Source organism: Neolamprologus multifasciatus, chromosome 3 (assembly GCF_963576455.1).
Source record: "Neolamprologus multifasciatus chromosome 3, fNeoMul1.2, whole genome shotgun sequence".
Lineage (NCBI taxonomy): Eukaryota > Metazoa > Chordata > Actinopteri > Cichliformes > Cichlidae > Neolamprologus > Neolamprologus multifasciatus.
The window spans coordinates 28,790,937-28,808,121 of NC_140441.1; the positions used below are offsets into that span (position 1 = coordinate 28,790,937).

General features: G+C 40.2%; 1 protein-coding gene across 10 annotated transcripts in view; it reads left to right on the forward strand.

Moving 5' to 3' along the window:
- The window catches only part of LOC146522465 (phosphatidylinositol-binding clathrin assembly protein), a 111,105-nt gene that overhangs the window by 27,882 nt on the left and 66,038 nt on the right, over positions 1-17,185 (forward strand). The window lies entirely within an intron of this gene.

The window sequence follows — 17,185 nt, forward strand, 5'->3', positions numbered from 1 at the left end:
GGAGCGCTGAGAAATTAATTAGCTCAGCCAGAGGCTTGATGGGGGACGAGGATGGAAGCAAAAGAATAATCAAATAATTTAACTTCATAAAAAAACATGCTTGGAAGCAGAAAGAATAACTCAGCTGGGTCTCTCCATGGGTTTGCCGGCATTCAAAGACAAATCTGAAATGAAAGCCCAAGCAACCCTTTCTTTGTTCATGAGAACTTTTTTTTTTTCATTAATTATGATGAGGTCTGATAAGGACCCGTGTACACAAAATGTCAGTTTATATGCAGCAGTGCAGATTTTAATAGAGAGATCTGTGTTTATTTTATTAAGATTTTTACTTATTGTACATTAAGTGGTTCACTACTGAGCTTTTAACTTGGTATTATTTTATTTAGAGCTTATTTACTGAGCTTCTCCTGTTTTTTCTGTTTAAATATCCTCAAGTTTATTTATTTACCTATTTTTGCTTTTTTGGGCCATGTTCTCCTCTCTTATTGTATTTATTTTACTAAGCAGTCTAAGTCATCATTATTGATTGACTTTAACCCTAACCCCAATGGTAGGTTCAATTCCAAATTGAAAGTCGGAATTTTCAACTGAACCCCGTCAGACTTCAGACTTGGAAAGTTGGAGCAGCCGATGGCGGCAGTTAACATAAACATTATTAAAACTGTAGAACTTGTAATCTCGACTGCTAGTGTTGTGTGTTTGTTACTTACTGAAAAAGCCCCACAGAGAGTGCTGACCAGGCTCTGTCCTTGAATGTGCTGCAGCGATGTTTTTAAGGAGTTAAAAAAAAAGCATTTTGCTTTACTGCTAGTGATGCACGAATGGCTCTACCTTGCTAAGGAGCTAGGGAAATAAACGGGCTATCCAACAGTATAGGATTTTTGCCAAGAAGGCTTGTTACGGTGACAAAATCTTCACTTCTTGTGTTAAGTTTGTAATTTTTCCAACTTATCACTCTCAGTCCAGCTGCTGGAGATGTTGATCTATCTGTATGAGACCAGTTGTCGACCATCTGGCAACTGCTGATCACTGCGGGGGGTCACAATCAGTCTGATTGTGACTGATTGCTGCTGTCTCTGGAGTGAAATTACTTGCAAAGTGGTTTACTTTCCTGCACCAAAACCCTCCCTGAGGTTGCTTTGGTTGCTAGCACATTGCCTCGGTCACCATGGTAGCTTTGCATACCAGACGCCAACTGGGCTGCTTACACCACTAAACTACCCGACAAGCGGTAGCAAAACCCTGCAAGTTGATACGTGTCATGCAAACTACAGCAGACATGGGTAAGCTGCTAGCAACAGTGCAGCTTTTTATGGAACGCCAGGACTGCCATAATGAATTAATTAAATACACCATTAAATAATTAATTAAATGTGGCAATAATTAATTAAAATGGCAAATAATTAATTAAATAAATAGTTATGACACATGTAATTAATTAATTATTGACACATTTAATTAATTATTTATGTATTTCACATTTTAATTAATTATTGACACATTTAATTAATTATTTAATGATATATTTGTTTATTTCATTTTGGCAGTCCTGGCGCCTGGCTCTCACCATGAAATAATTTTATCTGTCAACCTCACCCATCAAACTCAGGGGGCGGGGTTAACGCTGATCGACTCAAAACCATTGCTTTGGCCTGGTGGCCATTGTTTTTAGCACACAACAACCAGCATGTGGAAACTAACAGAACTGAACTTTGAAAAACCCTGTTTGTGTGTCACCAAATACAGTTTTAATATTTTTTTTAGCCGAGAATGTAGTGGTTTAATCTTCATGTGTCTGGTTGGTTTCTCAAGATACAGCCTCTTTGCAAAAGTGCTTCGATGATTTCGGAGATGTCTGCCCAGTCTCACGGCAAAGCGGGGGATAGACCCGCTCACCTCGCAAGCAATCGAGCTGTTATTACCGCCGACAAAGCGCAGGCCACGGTACACCTGTAATAATCCCCGCTGACACGGACTTCTTTTACTGAGGTTATATTTATTGGGGTTTTATTTCCTGATGTTCTTATGTGTCCTACGTGTTTCAGTCGCCAATTCTGAATTATAACTAACATTAAAAACATGTTTAAGGAGGAGAGAGAGCAAATAAATTTGATTAACAGCTGATCTTTGGGTTTTTGTTCAGTAATCAGCGTGACCTGTGTATAAACGCATAAAAGAGATAACGTTGGTGTTTCCGTCATGTAGTAACTGCTGGCTTTAACTGTACAAAGGTTGTTCGACACTATGACACACATACAGACTTCATGATGTTCGGCTAATATTTTTATTGTGAATATTAATCATAAGGGTAAACGGACCTGTACACCACAGAGCGAGGTCAGCATGTCCACGATATCTTCAGCTCTCTGAGGTAACACAGAGTTTCCCAGCTGACTAATCGGTCATCTACGAATATGTCACGGGTCATATCAATATGATTTTACAGAAAAGCATCCTTAATACTGTCAACTATTCCAGAGACGTGAAAATCTACAGCATAAAGAACACAAAAATATAGCAGTCTAACGCAACACTGTAACAGAGATGAACCGTCAGTTTGTCGCAGATCAAAGTGGAATGAAAGCGATTGGTTGAACAGGTGTTCGTGATTTGTGTTTTCTGCATTTTCATCAGCGTAAGAGACTCAGCAGCAGATTAGAATAACAGTTATACATTTAATAAATTACCAAATGAACGCAAGAAATGAGCAAACCTGTTCCGACAATTTGAGTTTGTGTTCCCTCAGCTGCAGACTCGCTGCTGTTTAAATGTTTGAGAGGAAGATTAGATATAAAGCAAACGTCAAACATAGACTCAGTCTGCGTTCACATTTGATATGAGGCCAGGACGGATAATGGCTGTGTCCTGTTTTAAGATCATACATGTAAAATTGTTGTCTGACCTCCGTTGATCCAGCCGCTCAGAGTCAACTGAAGTTAACTTGGATAAATTATAGTTAAGGAGTATCACAGATAACACCCACGTGAGCTGTGTGACTGTTCACCACTACACTGAAATCAGTAGGCTATTACTGAAATGCACGTGCTATTTCATAAACTATGATATAAATAGGGAGGTCCTACTAACATGTTTAGTTTTAAAGGACACCTTCCTGCCTTTAGTCTCATTCATGAGCAGTATTAGTTTTCTTCTAACATCCAGAAGTCTGCACGATGTGTTTCATAGTTTGTAACAAACCTTTGACAGTTAAACATAACATGACCGAAAAAGCAAAAAAATAAATGAATAAAAAGAGAGAGAGAGAGAAAAAAATCACACAAATTATATGTTAACCTCATTTATTTTTAGTTAAGTAAACTCTAAAAATTCTAACAGATCGCTGGTGCTTAGAAAACCTATTAAAAAACAGATGATATAATATTTCTGTCCAGGTTGCAGTCTGCATTATGAACATGTAGTTGGAAACTCTGCTCCTCTCGGTGGAAATGCGCCTTCTCTTTCCTCTTTGTATAAAAACATTTTAAAAGTCAGTTTAATCTCAAAATTCACTGTTAAATCCAAAACACACCAGATAAAGAAAAGCGAATAGTTCAGTCTAACACATGTGCCAGTGAACCATTAAACGTCTGTAAAACTGTGCAGTTCTGAAACGTAACTTTAACCTCAGCCAAACCGATTTGCTCAGTTGTAAATAAAACAGCGAAGTAAACGTGACCCGACAGACAAAACCTGAGTGAATTAAATCCAGTGTTTAACCACTGAGAGCTAAAACTCAGGTGAGGTTTCAAAGCTGTGTCGGTGATTGGACATCAGCCGCTGATGAAGTGGGTTCGCCTATAAAGTGCTCTGTTGGGAAACAAGCTCCAGCAGCTCTGCGCTCGGGAAAAACTATATTTACTTATCTTGTGCAGAAAAATGTGCTGACGTTGCGTAATATCGAGCACCGGCTGCCCAGTTAAACTGTGACTATCACCAAGTAACGTGGGCGTGTTTCTTGAATTAGCAGCAGGTGTTAAACAGCTGACAGGTGAGGAGGAGGATGCATGCAGGTAAACTGAGGGCCTGTTGAGCTGATCGCTGGTTTCGTGAGAAAAATGTCAGCTCGTTCTTTATGTTACAGAGACACAAGAGCAGGTGGAAAGAGACGATCGTTCGGTGAAAATGAGAATCTGCGAATGCAACATGTGGAACACGGAGAGTGGAATATGTAAACAAACCGGTTAACGTAACCCCCTCGGTGCACTCTGCATGCTGACTGTTAGCAGAGCTACTGAAATCTCTGAAAACATCTGAGCACTTTTGCAAACATGTTCTATGTTGACAACCTGACCAGACGTGAAGATTACAGCGCGACATTCGCGGCTAAAACACTGTTAAAAGTGTAGTTGGTGACAGAAAAACGGGGTATTTTAAAACTACACCACCACCATTGCTGCCTGTGATTTGAAATGCATTCTGGGATACCTGGCTGCCCCAACTCTACACAAGCAATCGATTTTCTAGGATCGACCTGTTTTGACTTACTTTGCACGGCAACCAATCAAATGTTAGAGAAGCTGCATGGGCAGCGTTAACCCCGCCCCCTGCGTTTGATGGGTGAGGTTGACAGATAAAATTAATTCAAGATGAGAGCCAGGCGCCAGGACTGCCAAAATGAAATAAATAAATATATCATTAAATAATTAATTAAATGTGTCAATAATTAATTAAAATGTGAAATACATAAATAATTAATTAAATGTGTCAATAATTAATTAATTAAATGTGTCAATAATTAATTAATTAAATGTGTCAATAATTAATTAAATGTGTCAATAATTAATTAATTAAATGTGTCAATAATTAAAATGTGTCAATAATTAATTAAAATGTGTAATACATAAATAATTAATTAAAAGTGTCAATAATTAATTAATTAATTAATTAAAAGTGTCAATAATTAATTAATTACAGGTGTCATAACTATTTATTAATTTAATTATTTCCCATTTTAATTAATTATTGCCACATTTAATTAATTATTTAATGGTGTATTTAATTAATTCATTATGGCAGTCCTGGCGTTCCATAGCTTTTTACCTCACCAGCTGGACAGGGAATGCACTTTTTCCCCCCAGTAACCTGCAGTTGCTAAGGGGTCAGTCTCCAGGGCTGTGTGATTGAGGCCTTAACTTTACTTTTTTTCCCCCTGGTCATCCAGTAATGGTTTTGAGAAGCACTGCCATAACATGTACTACAATCCTTTGTCCAGGTAAAAGTGTTGTTTTTTGGGTTTTTTTTTCCTCTTTGTGAAAAAAAGAGGTCACTTATTTACTTATGTAGTAAATATATTCATCTTATAGATGGTAATAGAACTATGCAACCACTTTTAAATTCATGCAGTGTACAAAAGTCACAGCTGGTTACCTAACCAGATCTTGTTTATCTCTAGCAACATTATGCAAGCGGAACTGTTGGTTTGCTTGACAAACTTCTTCACCATCTGACATAATCCAAGATACTTGCTTCTGTGAAATGTTCTGTTATTGAATTAAGCAATCATTAAATCCTGTAATGGCACAAAGAAAATGTGTAAAACAGGCAGGTAAAAGCATACAAGTCACCTTTGTTGTTGATGCATGCAGTGCAAATGCTGGTTGTTGCATAAGATGCATTACACAGATTGCATACAGTGCTGCATAATAGTTCATGACACTGTGTGTTTGTGTCTCATCGCTGTTTTTGCTGCAAGTAGCTTGCACATTTGCAGTAAATAGCAGTGGAGCGCTGCATGAGGTTCATTTGGCGGTTGTGGTTATCATTAATAACAGTGGTTCTCTGGAAGTCACACCCAGTGCAGTTTCTCCTTCTTTGTGGTGAACTCTGCTGTGGTTTTTACCTTTCCGTTTCACACCAACCTTTAAAATTGTCAGTCTTTAACCTAAGATTTTCTCTATGCCCAGAGGTGATGATGTTGTTGGCTTGTAGAAGGACTGCACACAAAAGCGACTCTGCCTCTGCTATGGTTAAATACTTATAATCCTTCCCTCTGCATTGGTGGAAAGCTATTTAGACACCAGTGCTGCACCAAAAGCTGGCCCTGACTCCTGCCTGATGCTTCCTGACCTTATGTTGCACGCTCCTGGTTTAGGAAATCTAAACGTTTTGCTTTCAAGCTATTAGCTTAGCTCTCAGTCTGTTGCTGTTATGCAATGTTTTTGCGTAGCGATAATTTGGGAGCTTTGGTAGATTAACTTTGGACAGAGGCAGAATAGTTGGTTCCCCTTTTTCCTGTTTTTTGTGAAAGCTAAGCTAGCACGCCGCTTACTCATATTTATTGTGCAAACGCCAAAGTTACATAAATCTCCACTAACTCTCGCTAAGAATACGAAAATGAAGAAATTCTCCAAAATGTCGAATGATTCCTCTAAAAGAGCAAGCCGCTCTGTGGATTGTTGTCATTCTTCATCCATCAGATATAAGTAGATAACAGTCAGCTATGAAATGGTGGGTAGTTAAGCTTGTTTGCAAATACACTGTGTACTGTAGGATCAAAAAAAATACCATGCACTTGTACACAAACACTCCCAAACGCCGACACTCCCTGCACCGCATTCCTTTCAATATCAGTCAGTATGGGGAAGCATCGCTTCCTTGTTTTGCCAAGATCAGTTTTGTCCACATTACATAACATTTCCTGTTGGAGGTGCATTGTTTGATTGCACCAATCTAAAGTTCCTCTGAAAAATGAGGAAGACTTGGGAGTGAGGCAATTGCATTTTTGGTGTTTTGCTAGAAACCTCTTCCTGACTAGCAGTATTTTAGGTTGAGAGCATTAGTCACAATACTCCAGAATTAACTGTTGCGTTGACAGCACCAGTGCAGCAGAGACAAACTGACACACTAAAAAAAATAACAAGTCAAGACCTTAGTTAAGAGAGAGACATCACATCAGCAGGTACCTCCATCCTGTTTGATTGCTCAAGCTGTGGAAATTCCTGCAACATTTCTGATAAATCAAATCATGCTAAGTAGGTCACTGCAGAGCAGCAGGAAGCGGTTTAGAGGTATTCCCGAACTGTAGGCTGATTTATCTCGGAGCTGTCGCTGTCAGAAGGAACCCGTTTGATGTTGACGTCTCACCTACAGTGATAGCAGCACCACACTAGTTTCTAATTTCTGTGTTACTAACGAAGAGCTTGCAGTCAGTGTGTCTTCCTGTGTTTATTTCTGCTGTGGCATATTTAAAAAAGTCTAATGAATCTTTCTGATATAGCTTTGTATTACTGTCTTTCCACCTTTTCATTGTCCCCAATCCATCATGGAGCCATAATACTGAAGTAATAGGCATCATCTTTTTGTGTTTGCATGTAAAGACTACTTAATGCAAACACAATTTTTTTAGATTAGCTTTGCCTGTACGATCTTGTTGAGAGGTCATTAAATGTGTAAAATAAGAGTGATGCACCGAATCGCTAATAGTAGGGAGATGCACTCCTGCTTTAGCCCCGTGGAGCGAGGCTTCTGGCTGTAGTAGAGACAAGACTGTGTACTCATCAGCCTGCATTCATCAGACCTGTCAGGACACTGGTGCTGACTAGGGCTCAGCGGCCAGGTGTCCCTGCTCCCTCACGGTCGTCCCATCCATTTCAGTCAGAGCTGAGAGAAATCTGGCCGTAAAATTAGAAACCAAAGACCCGCAGAATTGGGGTCAATAGACTGTACATTCCCCTTCAGATCAACACTGCTGAGCACTTGCAGCTTGTCTGGCACACTAAAGATGGCCACATTCGGCTTCTAACGAATGATCTCGTAGTCAAGATCGTGACGAGTGGTGTGAGTCTTGATGTAAAAGGAAATGACATCATGTAGGTTTCACCCTGAAAATTAATTTCCTTGGTTTTAAAGAACTGCTAATCCCAAAATAATTGCATCTGTCTGGGTTTTCGGGAGCATTATTTAGTCTCCCAGGTACTCTGTGCTGTGCTTATTAATGGATGATCTGATATCCTCGTGTCGGTGTTGTTCCCACATCATCATAATAAATGTTGTTCCAGGTTCAACATTGCAAGTGACCAATCACGTTATTGTGACATCCCCCTTTTGTGCCTTTGAAAATACAGCCTTAAAAAAATCTACTTCATTTGGGAGAAGAGAAACCGCTTCTGTCCGCCCATCCAGGAACTTGAATTCTTTGCATTTCAGGATACTTTTCTTTAATAAACGGTAAGCATTATACATATTGTCCTTACAGAGGCGGTTTCTCTTCTCGCAAGTGAAGTAGATTTTTTGAAGGCGTTTGTTTTTTTCGAGGTTGCGGATGACGTCAGGAATAACATTGTTTATGATGACGAGGGAACCAACACGGGGATATCAGATCGTCGGCTTATTAATACTTTTGCTAAATAAAATGATTGGAAGTTTAAAAACATACATAGAAAACAATATTGTTTGGTTTTTCTTTTTACTTTTTTAAATGGTGCCAGCATAACAGTGATTTGTGATAAGATAACATTTTTCCATTTGGACCACACCCAGTCCAGCAATTCACTGGAGATAAATGTGTTTGCAAAGTTGCCATATTAAAAAAAAAAAAAAAAAAAAAAAAAGTTGCATATAAGTTCCAGTTACACAAGCGCACAGACCAGTCTGCAATCATCTGGCAACCGCTGGCCTGGTCACTATGGGAATAATGTGTTTCCCTGACAAGTAGTGGCTTGAGTGAAACTGGTTGCACCAAAACCCTCCTTTAGGTTGCTTTGGTTGGTCGCACGTTGCCTCAGTCAACATGGTGGCTTTGGATGCAAGGCGCCGACTTAGCTGCAAACACCACTAAACTACCCAAGAAGCACTAGTGAAATCCTTAAAGCCGACATATTTCATGAAAACTACAGACAACGCTAGCAATCTGCTAGCAACCAAAGTGACAACTAGCAGTCACCTCTGGCTGGTTGGAGAGTTAAAAATAAATAAATAAATTCCCCTGCAGGGTCACACTAGGCTTGTGTGACTGAGGATTTAATTTGATTAGTTTTACTCTACATTTTTTCCCCCCGTCGTCCATTAGTGGTTTTGAGAACCACTGCAGTAACATGTACTACAATCCTTCACGTAAGGTCTCCACTGAGATTAAAATGTTTTTTCTTGTAGGGGAGATCTTTTTGTGAAAAACTAGCTACTAGCACTACTTTCTTACTTGTGGGACTACATTTGTTTTTCATACACAATGATCAGTCATTGCTCATGTACAACTCACCATTCAGCTCAAAGCACACTACATTCACGGTGTGATATCGGCAGTTGCAAAAAGATTGTCTATAGGATGTGACCTCTGACTTAGACCATTAACTCATAAGGAAAGTGCTTATGGCGGTCACGTCCGATATGCTCATTCAAGTCCATGTTGAATAAAACTACTTGTGGCTGACAAGTCATTAACAATGAGCGTGTGGTTTCACAGTCTGATCCACACCTCACTCCTCACATCCGCTTTCACAACAGCACAATCATCAGTGGATTTTGCAAATCAATTGGTGATGTTGCATTTTTATGCTTTCTATGGTTTTATGAGTCAGTTACAATTTAGCGTAATTTCACTGCTAGGTGTGACATAACCGGCAGCCCAATGACAGGTAAAGGGAAGAAAAAGCAAGTTTCAGCAAAATACTTGGGCAGCTCAGGCCAATGAATGTGCTGTTGCCAAGCAGAATTTCAAGTGTAACTGAAGCAAACAGTTACTAATAGCTTGTGTTTCTCTTGCTAATAATAGTCTATTTTCATGCTTCATATGCTCACCGCCTACTCTACCTGAGCCTGGTTCTGTTGGAGGTTTCTTCCTGTTAGAAGGGAGTTTTCCCTTCCTACTGTCGCCAAAGAGGGTCATAGGGGTTTCTGTTTTCTTTGTATTATTGTAGGGTCTTTACCTAACAACATAAAGTGCCTTAAAGCGACTGTTGTTGTGATTTGGAGTTATACTGGATAAATTAAATTGAAGTTAAATAAAGACCGGCAGCAGGATGCTGAAGTGATGCTGGTTGTGCAGGACTCAATAGAATGAGGGGTGGGAAGTTAAAAAAATAAAAAATGCCAATGAAAATGTTCAAGCAACAGTAACAAAGATAGTAATTCATGGTAGACTAGAACGTTCCCTCCTTGCACAGTGTAGGCGCAACATTGGGCCAACTGACTGACCGGAACTGACCAATCATGTTGTCTGAGTATTTAGTTAGCATTTGCTAAGAAGTTAGCTAAAGCTATTGAAAACGATCACAAGCAAACCAACATGAGTAACCTAAATTTGACTAACAGCAAACCTAACTTGATTATTAATTTTTGAAATATAACAAATATTAAGACTTAAAGTGCAATTGGTCAGTTGCAATATTGATTCTGGGCCAACATTATTGTGATGATGCCAGAACAACACGGGAAATCTACCCACTGTTGGCAGCAACTACCTAAAACTACCTGCATACTAACCTGAAGATGTTACAGTTCAATGAATTGGCCAGATTAAACATCAGAAATCATGCAAATAAATAAATAAATAAATGAATGAATAAAACACAATATATATTGGACATGTTTCATGAGTACAGAAGCAGGAACACTGGAATGAAGCAAAAATAAATAAAGGTGGTGGTAGAGAAAGACAATGTTTCTGAACTTGTCATTAAGCATCTTTTAGCTGCCATCTCATGTTATCTCAGGGGGAAGTTTTATGTAAGGGATTATGAATGTGTTCAAATTCAAATTCAAATTCAAATTTTATTTGTCACACACACACAACCATACACAGTATGACATGGGGGTGAAATGCTTGTAGCTGCACAATGCCCGACCATTAAATGACAGAAAAAAAGATTTACAGTATTTACAATTTACTACAAAATTTACAAATTAACTTAGGAATTTACAGTAAAAATAAAAATAAAAATAAATAAAAATGTGCAAACAGCAGAGAGAGATTATAAAGATTATAAATTATAGGAAATTATAGGAAATGTGTGGTGGTGCGTGTGGTGATGGTGATGTGATGTGTGTGAGAGTCCAGTCTTATAGTGATGTGTGTGGGAGAGTACAGTCCTACACCTGGTTCAGGGCCCGAATAGCCTGGGGGAAGAAGCTCCTCCTCATTCTCTCTGTTTTGGCCTTAAGGGAGCGGAAGCGCTTCCCAGACCTCAACAGTGAGAAGAGTCCATTGTTGGGATGGGAGAGGTCCATCATAATCTTCCTAGCTTTGGACTTGCACCGCTTGGTGTAGATGGACAGCAGGTCAGGGAGCTCTGATTGAATGATGCGTTCGGCTGAGCGCACCACTCTTTGCAGATCTCGTCTGTCCTGCTTGGTGCTGTTCCCAAACCAGGTGCAGATGTTTGCCGTCAGGACGCTCTCGATGGTGCAGCAGTAGAAGTTCTTGAGCACCTTCAGTGGCAGATGGAAGTCTCTAAGTCTTCTGAGGAAGAAGAGACGCTGACGGGCTTTCTTAACCTGGGTGTTGATGTGGCAGGACCATGACAGGTCCTGAGTGATGTGGACACCCAGGTATCGGAAACTGTCCACTCTCTCCACTGGCGTGCCACTGATGATGAGGGGTTTGTAATTCCTCGCCTGCTTTGTGTGTTGCATGAATGAGGCTTGTAGGGGAAAAAGTGGTGTTGAGTGCTCAACTACATTAGAAAATCTCTATATGAGAACTTTAACCTTGTTTGTATTTATAAACCATTTAAAACGTGTAGTTTCTGCTTTAACTCGGCGGTACATCGATACTACAAGTGTTTGCCTTGCCTTCCTCTGCATCTGTGCTCAACTGACTGTAAATCAGCAGACAGTAATATCTGAGCATATTTAAATTTGGTCTGCTGTTGCATTCGTTGTAGGGTGCAGCCATTTTAAATGCTGCCCATTTTACTGTGGTAATATATTCAGCCCTTGCTTTCAAATCGAATGTGGGAATTTACCATTCGGAGCAAATAGCAGGTGAATTAACTTTTAATTTCTCATCTTTGCCTCAGCTGCCATATTTGTGAAGGGGGCTTTTGGATTGTGATTAGAGTAATAGTGCATTTTCTCTGTGTGCGTGTGGGTGTGTGGTGGGTATTGATATTCATTCAATTCAATTCACCTCCAGTTTTTTTCCACCTTGCTCAGAAGCTGTGCTGACTCGCTCCCTGGTGACACTGAATCTTGCAAGCGATCAAGAGTCAGTCAATATCTTTGATCACGATTTCACTTCTGTGCCTCTACAAAGCCAATTTGCGAGTATGTCTTGCAGAAACACAGCTGTGGGATTTAGTTTCTCCCTCCCACCTCATTGTTTCTACTTCTGGGTGTTCGTGACAGGCACTCACACAGCGCCAGATAAAGTCTGAACTTTCCTAATTAATAAATACATAGATTAGATTCAGCATTAACCACAGACAGAGATTTGATGTGTGCCTAGGCCTGTCTGACTTTGGTCTCAGTTGTTGTGCCTCTGCTTTCCAAGCCTTTGTATGATGGGCCAATATGTACTAAAAACAACCAGCAGGAAACCCCAAACAATGGCTTAGACAGCCAATTTCCATCGCTTCTCTCCCAATCGGTCCTCCTCTCTCTTCCCTCCAGGGTGGCTGTTAGTCTCTCCTGGGAGCGTTTAATGCTTAGACCACCTAATCAAGGATAAAACTCAATGGAGAGAAAGGAAGGACATAGGAGAAAATAAAGAAGAGAGAATTATGTTCATGTAATTACGAATTGTTAGAAAGATGAACAAGAATAAGCAAGTGCTTAAGAGAGATGGCGAGTCGAGGGTCATATAGAAGTCAGTGTTTTAAAATTGATTTTTTTTCTTTTTAAAGGCCAAAAGCACTTGTTCAAATGGGTATCTGACACATAATCCACCTGAATTTCTCAGCTTTCCCAGCATTTCTAGCCAATGATTGTCCAAAAACATTTTTCCCCACATTTATTGATCTAAAGTTGTTGCTGATAATGCTTACTTTATTTTAAGATTTTGAATGAAGACAGTCATTTTAATAGCATGGCAATTCTAAAACAAGATATTTCTTGGGTATACACAAAATGACCAAAAACAACTCAAATGCACCCTTTATCCAACGTGACATAGCATGTAAGCATGTAGCTACTGTGTCAGTTCTTTGATCCTTTGTGTTTTAGTGATTATGCAAATGGATAAATACTCAGTTTGTGAAAACTCCACTAGAAACAGTCGATTGATCAGAAACCACACAAACAGTTATCACAACAAACTAAATAAATAGTTGTCATCAGCATCAGTTAAAGCTTGATCAGACCGTGAGCCTGCTATGGTCCGCTTGGTCCGAGTGGCCACGTAAGGAATGACTACTTAGCCACTGGGTCTCCAGCTGCCTGCAGTGGAGTGTATATAGTTGTACAATGTAATGCAAAACTGTGTGGTCACAAAAAATAGGCAGGCATGCGGATAAAAAAGGTTTCGTGTGTGAGGATTTGGGACATTATAGTACTGTGTTTATATTAGCGATACCACTTTTTTATGTCCGATATTGATATCATAAATTTGGATATCTGCCGATACCTATATGTATCCGATATAGTGTTTTTTTTTTTTTTAATCAATAAAACTGTTTTTTTTTTTTTTTTTAATCTCTTGCTGCATTTTTTATAAGTTCATACTCAAGTACTCATACTCCAAAAAAAAAAAAAAAGGGAACCACCCTCCGCCTTGTGATGCTTAATCGACGTAATCGACTTTCATTTAATGCACGTGTATAAAAAAAATGCACAGAAATAAATTATTTTTCCACAATAATTAAATAGATTCAACATCTTTCTTCAACAGAATTGCAGACTGCACAGATGGTATCTTCCCAAAGGAAAAAGTACTATAGCTTACTAGGGTATATTAGACTTAACAGTTACTATATACAGTAATGGACTTCTATACATTTTACATCAGATTAAAACTTTGGTTGTAAGATTCAGATAATTATTTATTACAAGCGAGACATTTTCAACGAGAATAAGAAAAAGGTGTTTCTTTGTGCCCCCTTTTCCCTGTTAATGCCCTATCGGCCCCCCTGGCTAAACTTTGCTAGATCCGCCCCTGCACAGTTACCAGCCGTCAGCTACGTAGAAAAAGATCCTGGTCTAGAAAGTAATATTAAATAAATTCTAACAACAGCTTATCAAGCTTAAACGTGCTGCTGTTGTTCAGCCGCTGGTTTCCTCTTTCTGGTGCAAAGTGGGCCAAAAACAAACAAGAGAAACGGACTCGCGACAGAAAAGCCGATCAGCTGATCATTGATCAGTTTCATGATTGGAGTGGCAGCAGGAGAGGGAGGGGAAGAGAAGAGGCAGTTGCTCCATATATCGGTTGTTAAGCTTAATGTGGGAATGCTTTACAAATATTCAGAGATGAACTTACACACTTGCTTTACTTCTCTGGGGTAGCTTTCTCGGAGATGAAATGCCAGTTTGGTAGCGAGGCTCCAAATGCTCAACCAGACCTCCTCCAGGTCTCGCACGCCACAGCCGCTCTATCACGTGACGCACACTGCTCCAACATGCTAAGGTTATGAGCTGAGTTACGCCATGTTGCAAGTTTTGTGCAGTGCTTTTGTGATATTTAATGTATCGGATTACATTTTTTTTTCCATTTCTCTCCAATATCGGATCCAGTAATTTAGGTCAGTATCGGACCTATACGTAATATCGGATCAGTCCATCTCTTGTTTATGTGCAGTTCAATATGAGGAACAGTTCAATAAACTACAATAAACTTTATTTTCCACATAGCTTTGCAGACAGTGAAGTTAAGATGACAAAAACTGAAAATGTTGGAAAGTCTGGTTGTTGTTTCCTTTGTGCTCGGTTGTTGTTGTGCATGGGAGTGACTCCTGGTCTGCTTCTTCTAGCACTTTTGCATGTGCTTCATCACACATGAATATTGTATTACACTTACATATGATACTCCATGATACAACAAATCATAGCAGTTTTTTCTAAAATTTCTTGGTAATAACAAACTTATGTAAAAGGAAGACTTTGCCAGGTTAGGCAGAAAGGCATCCTACTACCAACTTGTTCCCATCTGAGGGTGTCAGATACTGATGCTTGACAGATGCATGTGTGAAGTCTGCTTTAGTTGTGGCCTTAGACTGTGCACAGCAGTATTGAACAACTAGAGGTAATGAGATGGTCCTCTTTAAAAGACTCATGATGCTCTAGGGGGGCTGGGTGGTAGAACAAGCATACAGCGGTTTGTTTCCTGAGGGGGTGTTTGGTACTCAGCATACTTTTGATTTTGCTGATTCATGTAATATTCACTTGTCTTTTGCATCTCTTTTGTCTTTTGGTTACTGGTTTAGACTCTAAAAGTACTTTGTCAGGTTTGGGAATAGATTGCAGCTCGGGTTAAAAGGCCAAAGGCCATATATGACAGATTGGAAGAGAGACCCATCTCAGTATTGCCTAACCTGGTGCGTCACAGCATGGGACCCCAAAGTGCCCCGGGACTTTCTTCTGAGAAGTCAGCGGCTTTGATAAAACGCCAGGTATTTGATTTGTTGGAATGAGAGCAGGCTTTTCCATTTTGTTTGCCCTAAGGCGAGATGGGAGTGTCTGTACCTCGGTTGTTGAGAGGTTTTAATTAAAACCACAAGAAACGTCAAAGGAACACCTAAATTCTTATTAACTACCTGAGAAAAACGACTGTGTACACAGTCGTTGGTGTATCCTCTTGGCACGAGGCGTACACTAGCTTGTGACCTCCCTGAGGCTGGGTGTGTGTGACCTCCTGATCTCGAACTATGGATCTTTTTGCTTTTAAGGCAAAGGGGATAACCACTGTTTATTGCACTTTGGGAATTATTGGTATTTGCTAACAGTGCAGGTAAAAAAAAAACCCAAAACAGGTAGCTTTACTGCGTGAGTTTTTGCAGCATTTTCTTTCTCCACATTTTGTTTTTCTCTTAAACACAGTACAATATCAAAACCCCAGCAACCCAAACCTGTCACACTAAATATTTTCCACAAGTAACAGCCTTTCTGAAAGCCCACATAGTTATTCTTTGCAACTTCAAGAGATGTCACAGCACAAAGATTTGCAAGACCACAAGGTGCTGTATAACACGCCGCTGTGAAAACCTTTTTTTTTTTTTTTTTTTCAAGGACAACACACTCAGAAAATACTACCATCATCATTTCTTCTTCAGGGCAGGATACTTGTAAGTGTCAGCTAGGAAAATTACAGTCTGATTGATTACACCTCAGTGCATCAGGAATCAGGATGGAGGGCCGTGGCTCTGTGCTTTAAAACAGGGTGCTGGAGTAGGATGGAGGGCATTGACGGTGCAGGAGGAAAGGCAGTAGGGAGGTGAGGGAGGGAGAGAGGACGCCAAGTGGGAGAGTCATTAAGGACATGAGAGGAGACGGGGACGGTCTGGCGAGGACACCGGTGAAAGTGCTGATGGTTGCAGGACACGCCGTTTTCCCTTTCCTGTGTGTGTGTGTGTGTGTGTGTGTGTGTGTGTGTGTGTGTGTGTGTGTGTGTGTGTGTGTGTGTGTGTGTGAGATGGAAAGAGATCTGGGGGGAGTGAGAAAACACTGTTTGTGTGCAAAGTTACACTGCAAGTCACCGCCGCTGGTGTCCTAGATAGTGAACAGCCCATTTGTTTTAGTGATGTCACTAGAGCACTACAGTGCCTCAGCACCCTTTGGGATGGCGAGGACGCAGACGGTGGCAGAGATTTAAGCAAAAGGGTGAGGCGTTGTGAGTTCTTATGAAAGCCGGGCGTTTGACCAAGCGAGACGGTGCGGACTGGGAGGAAAATGAACGACAGAAAGAGAGGTGTGGAAATCTGCTGACTCAAGCACTGTGTCGAAGATCATGGGGAGGGAGGATGTTATTTGTGTTGCGTTTTGAGAGCTCGCCGTGACACTTAATAGGGGTCACTAGTGATAATCTGAAAAGCTTGAATGCACACATGAACAAAGTCACCGCACATGTGCTTCCTATCAGCTCCTCCTGCACAGCAGTAAAGATGATTAGTGGAGAGACAGAGATTGCAGTGCACGACTATAGTGTGTGCACGCTTATCTCTTATACCCAAACATCCTATCTTTAAAAAAAAAAAAGAAAGGTGGAAACTCCAGGGTGACCCACACACGCGCTGCAAACTTCTTTATGCTCCTTCAGGCAGATAAACAAGTTTTTCCAACTCAAGTAAATTGGCTGCATCTATGTGATCAATAGAAGAAAGCA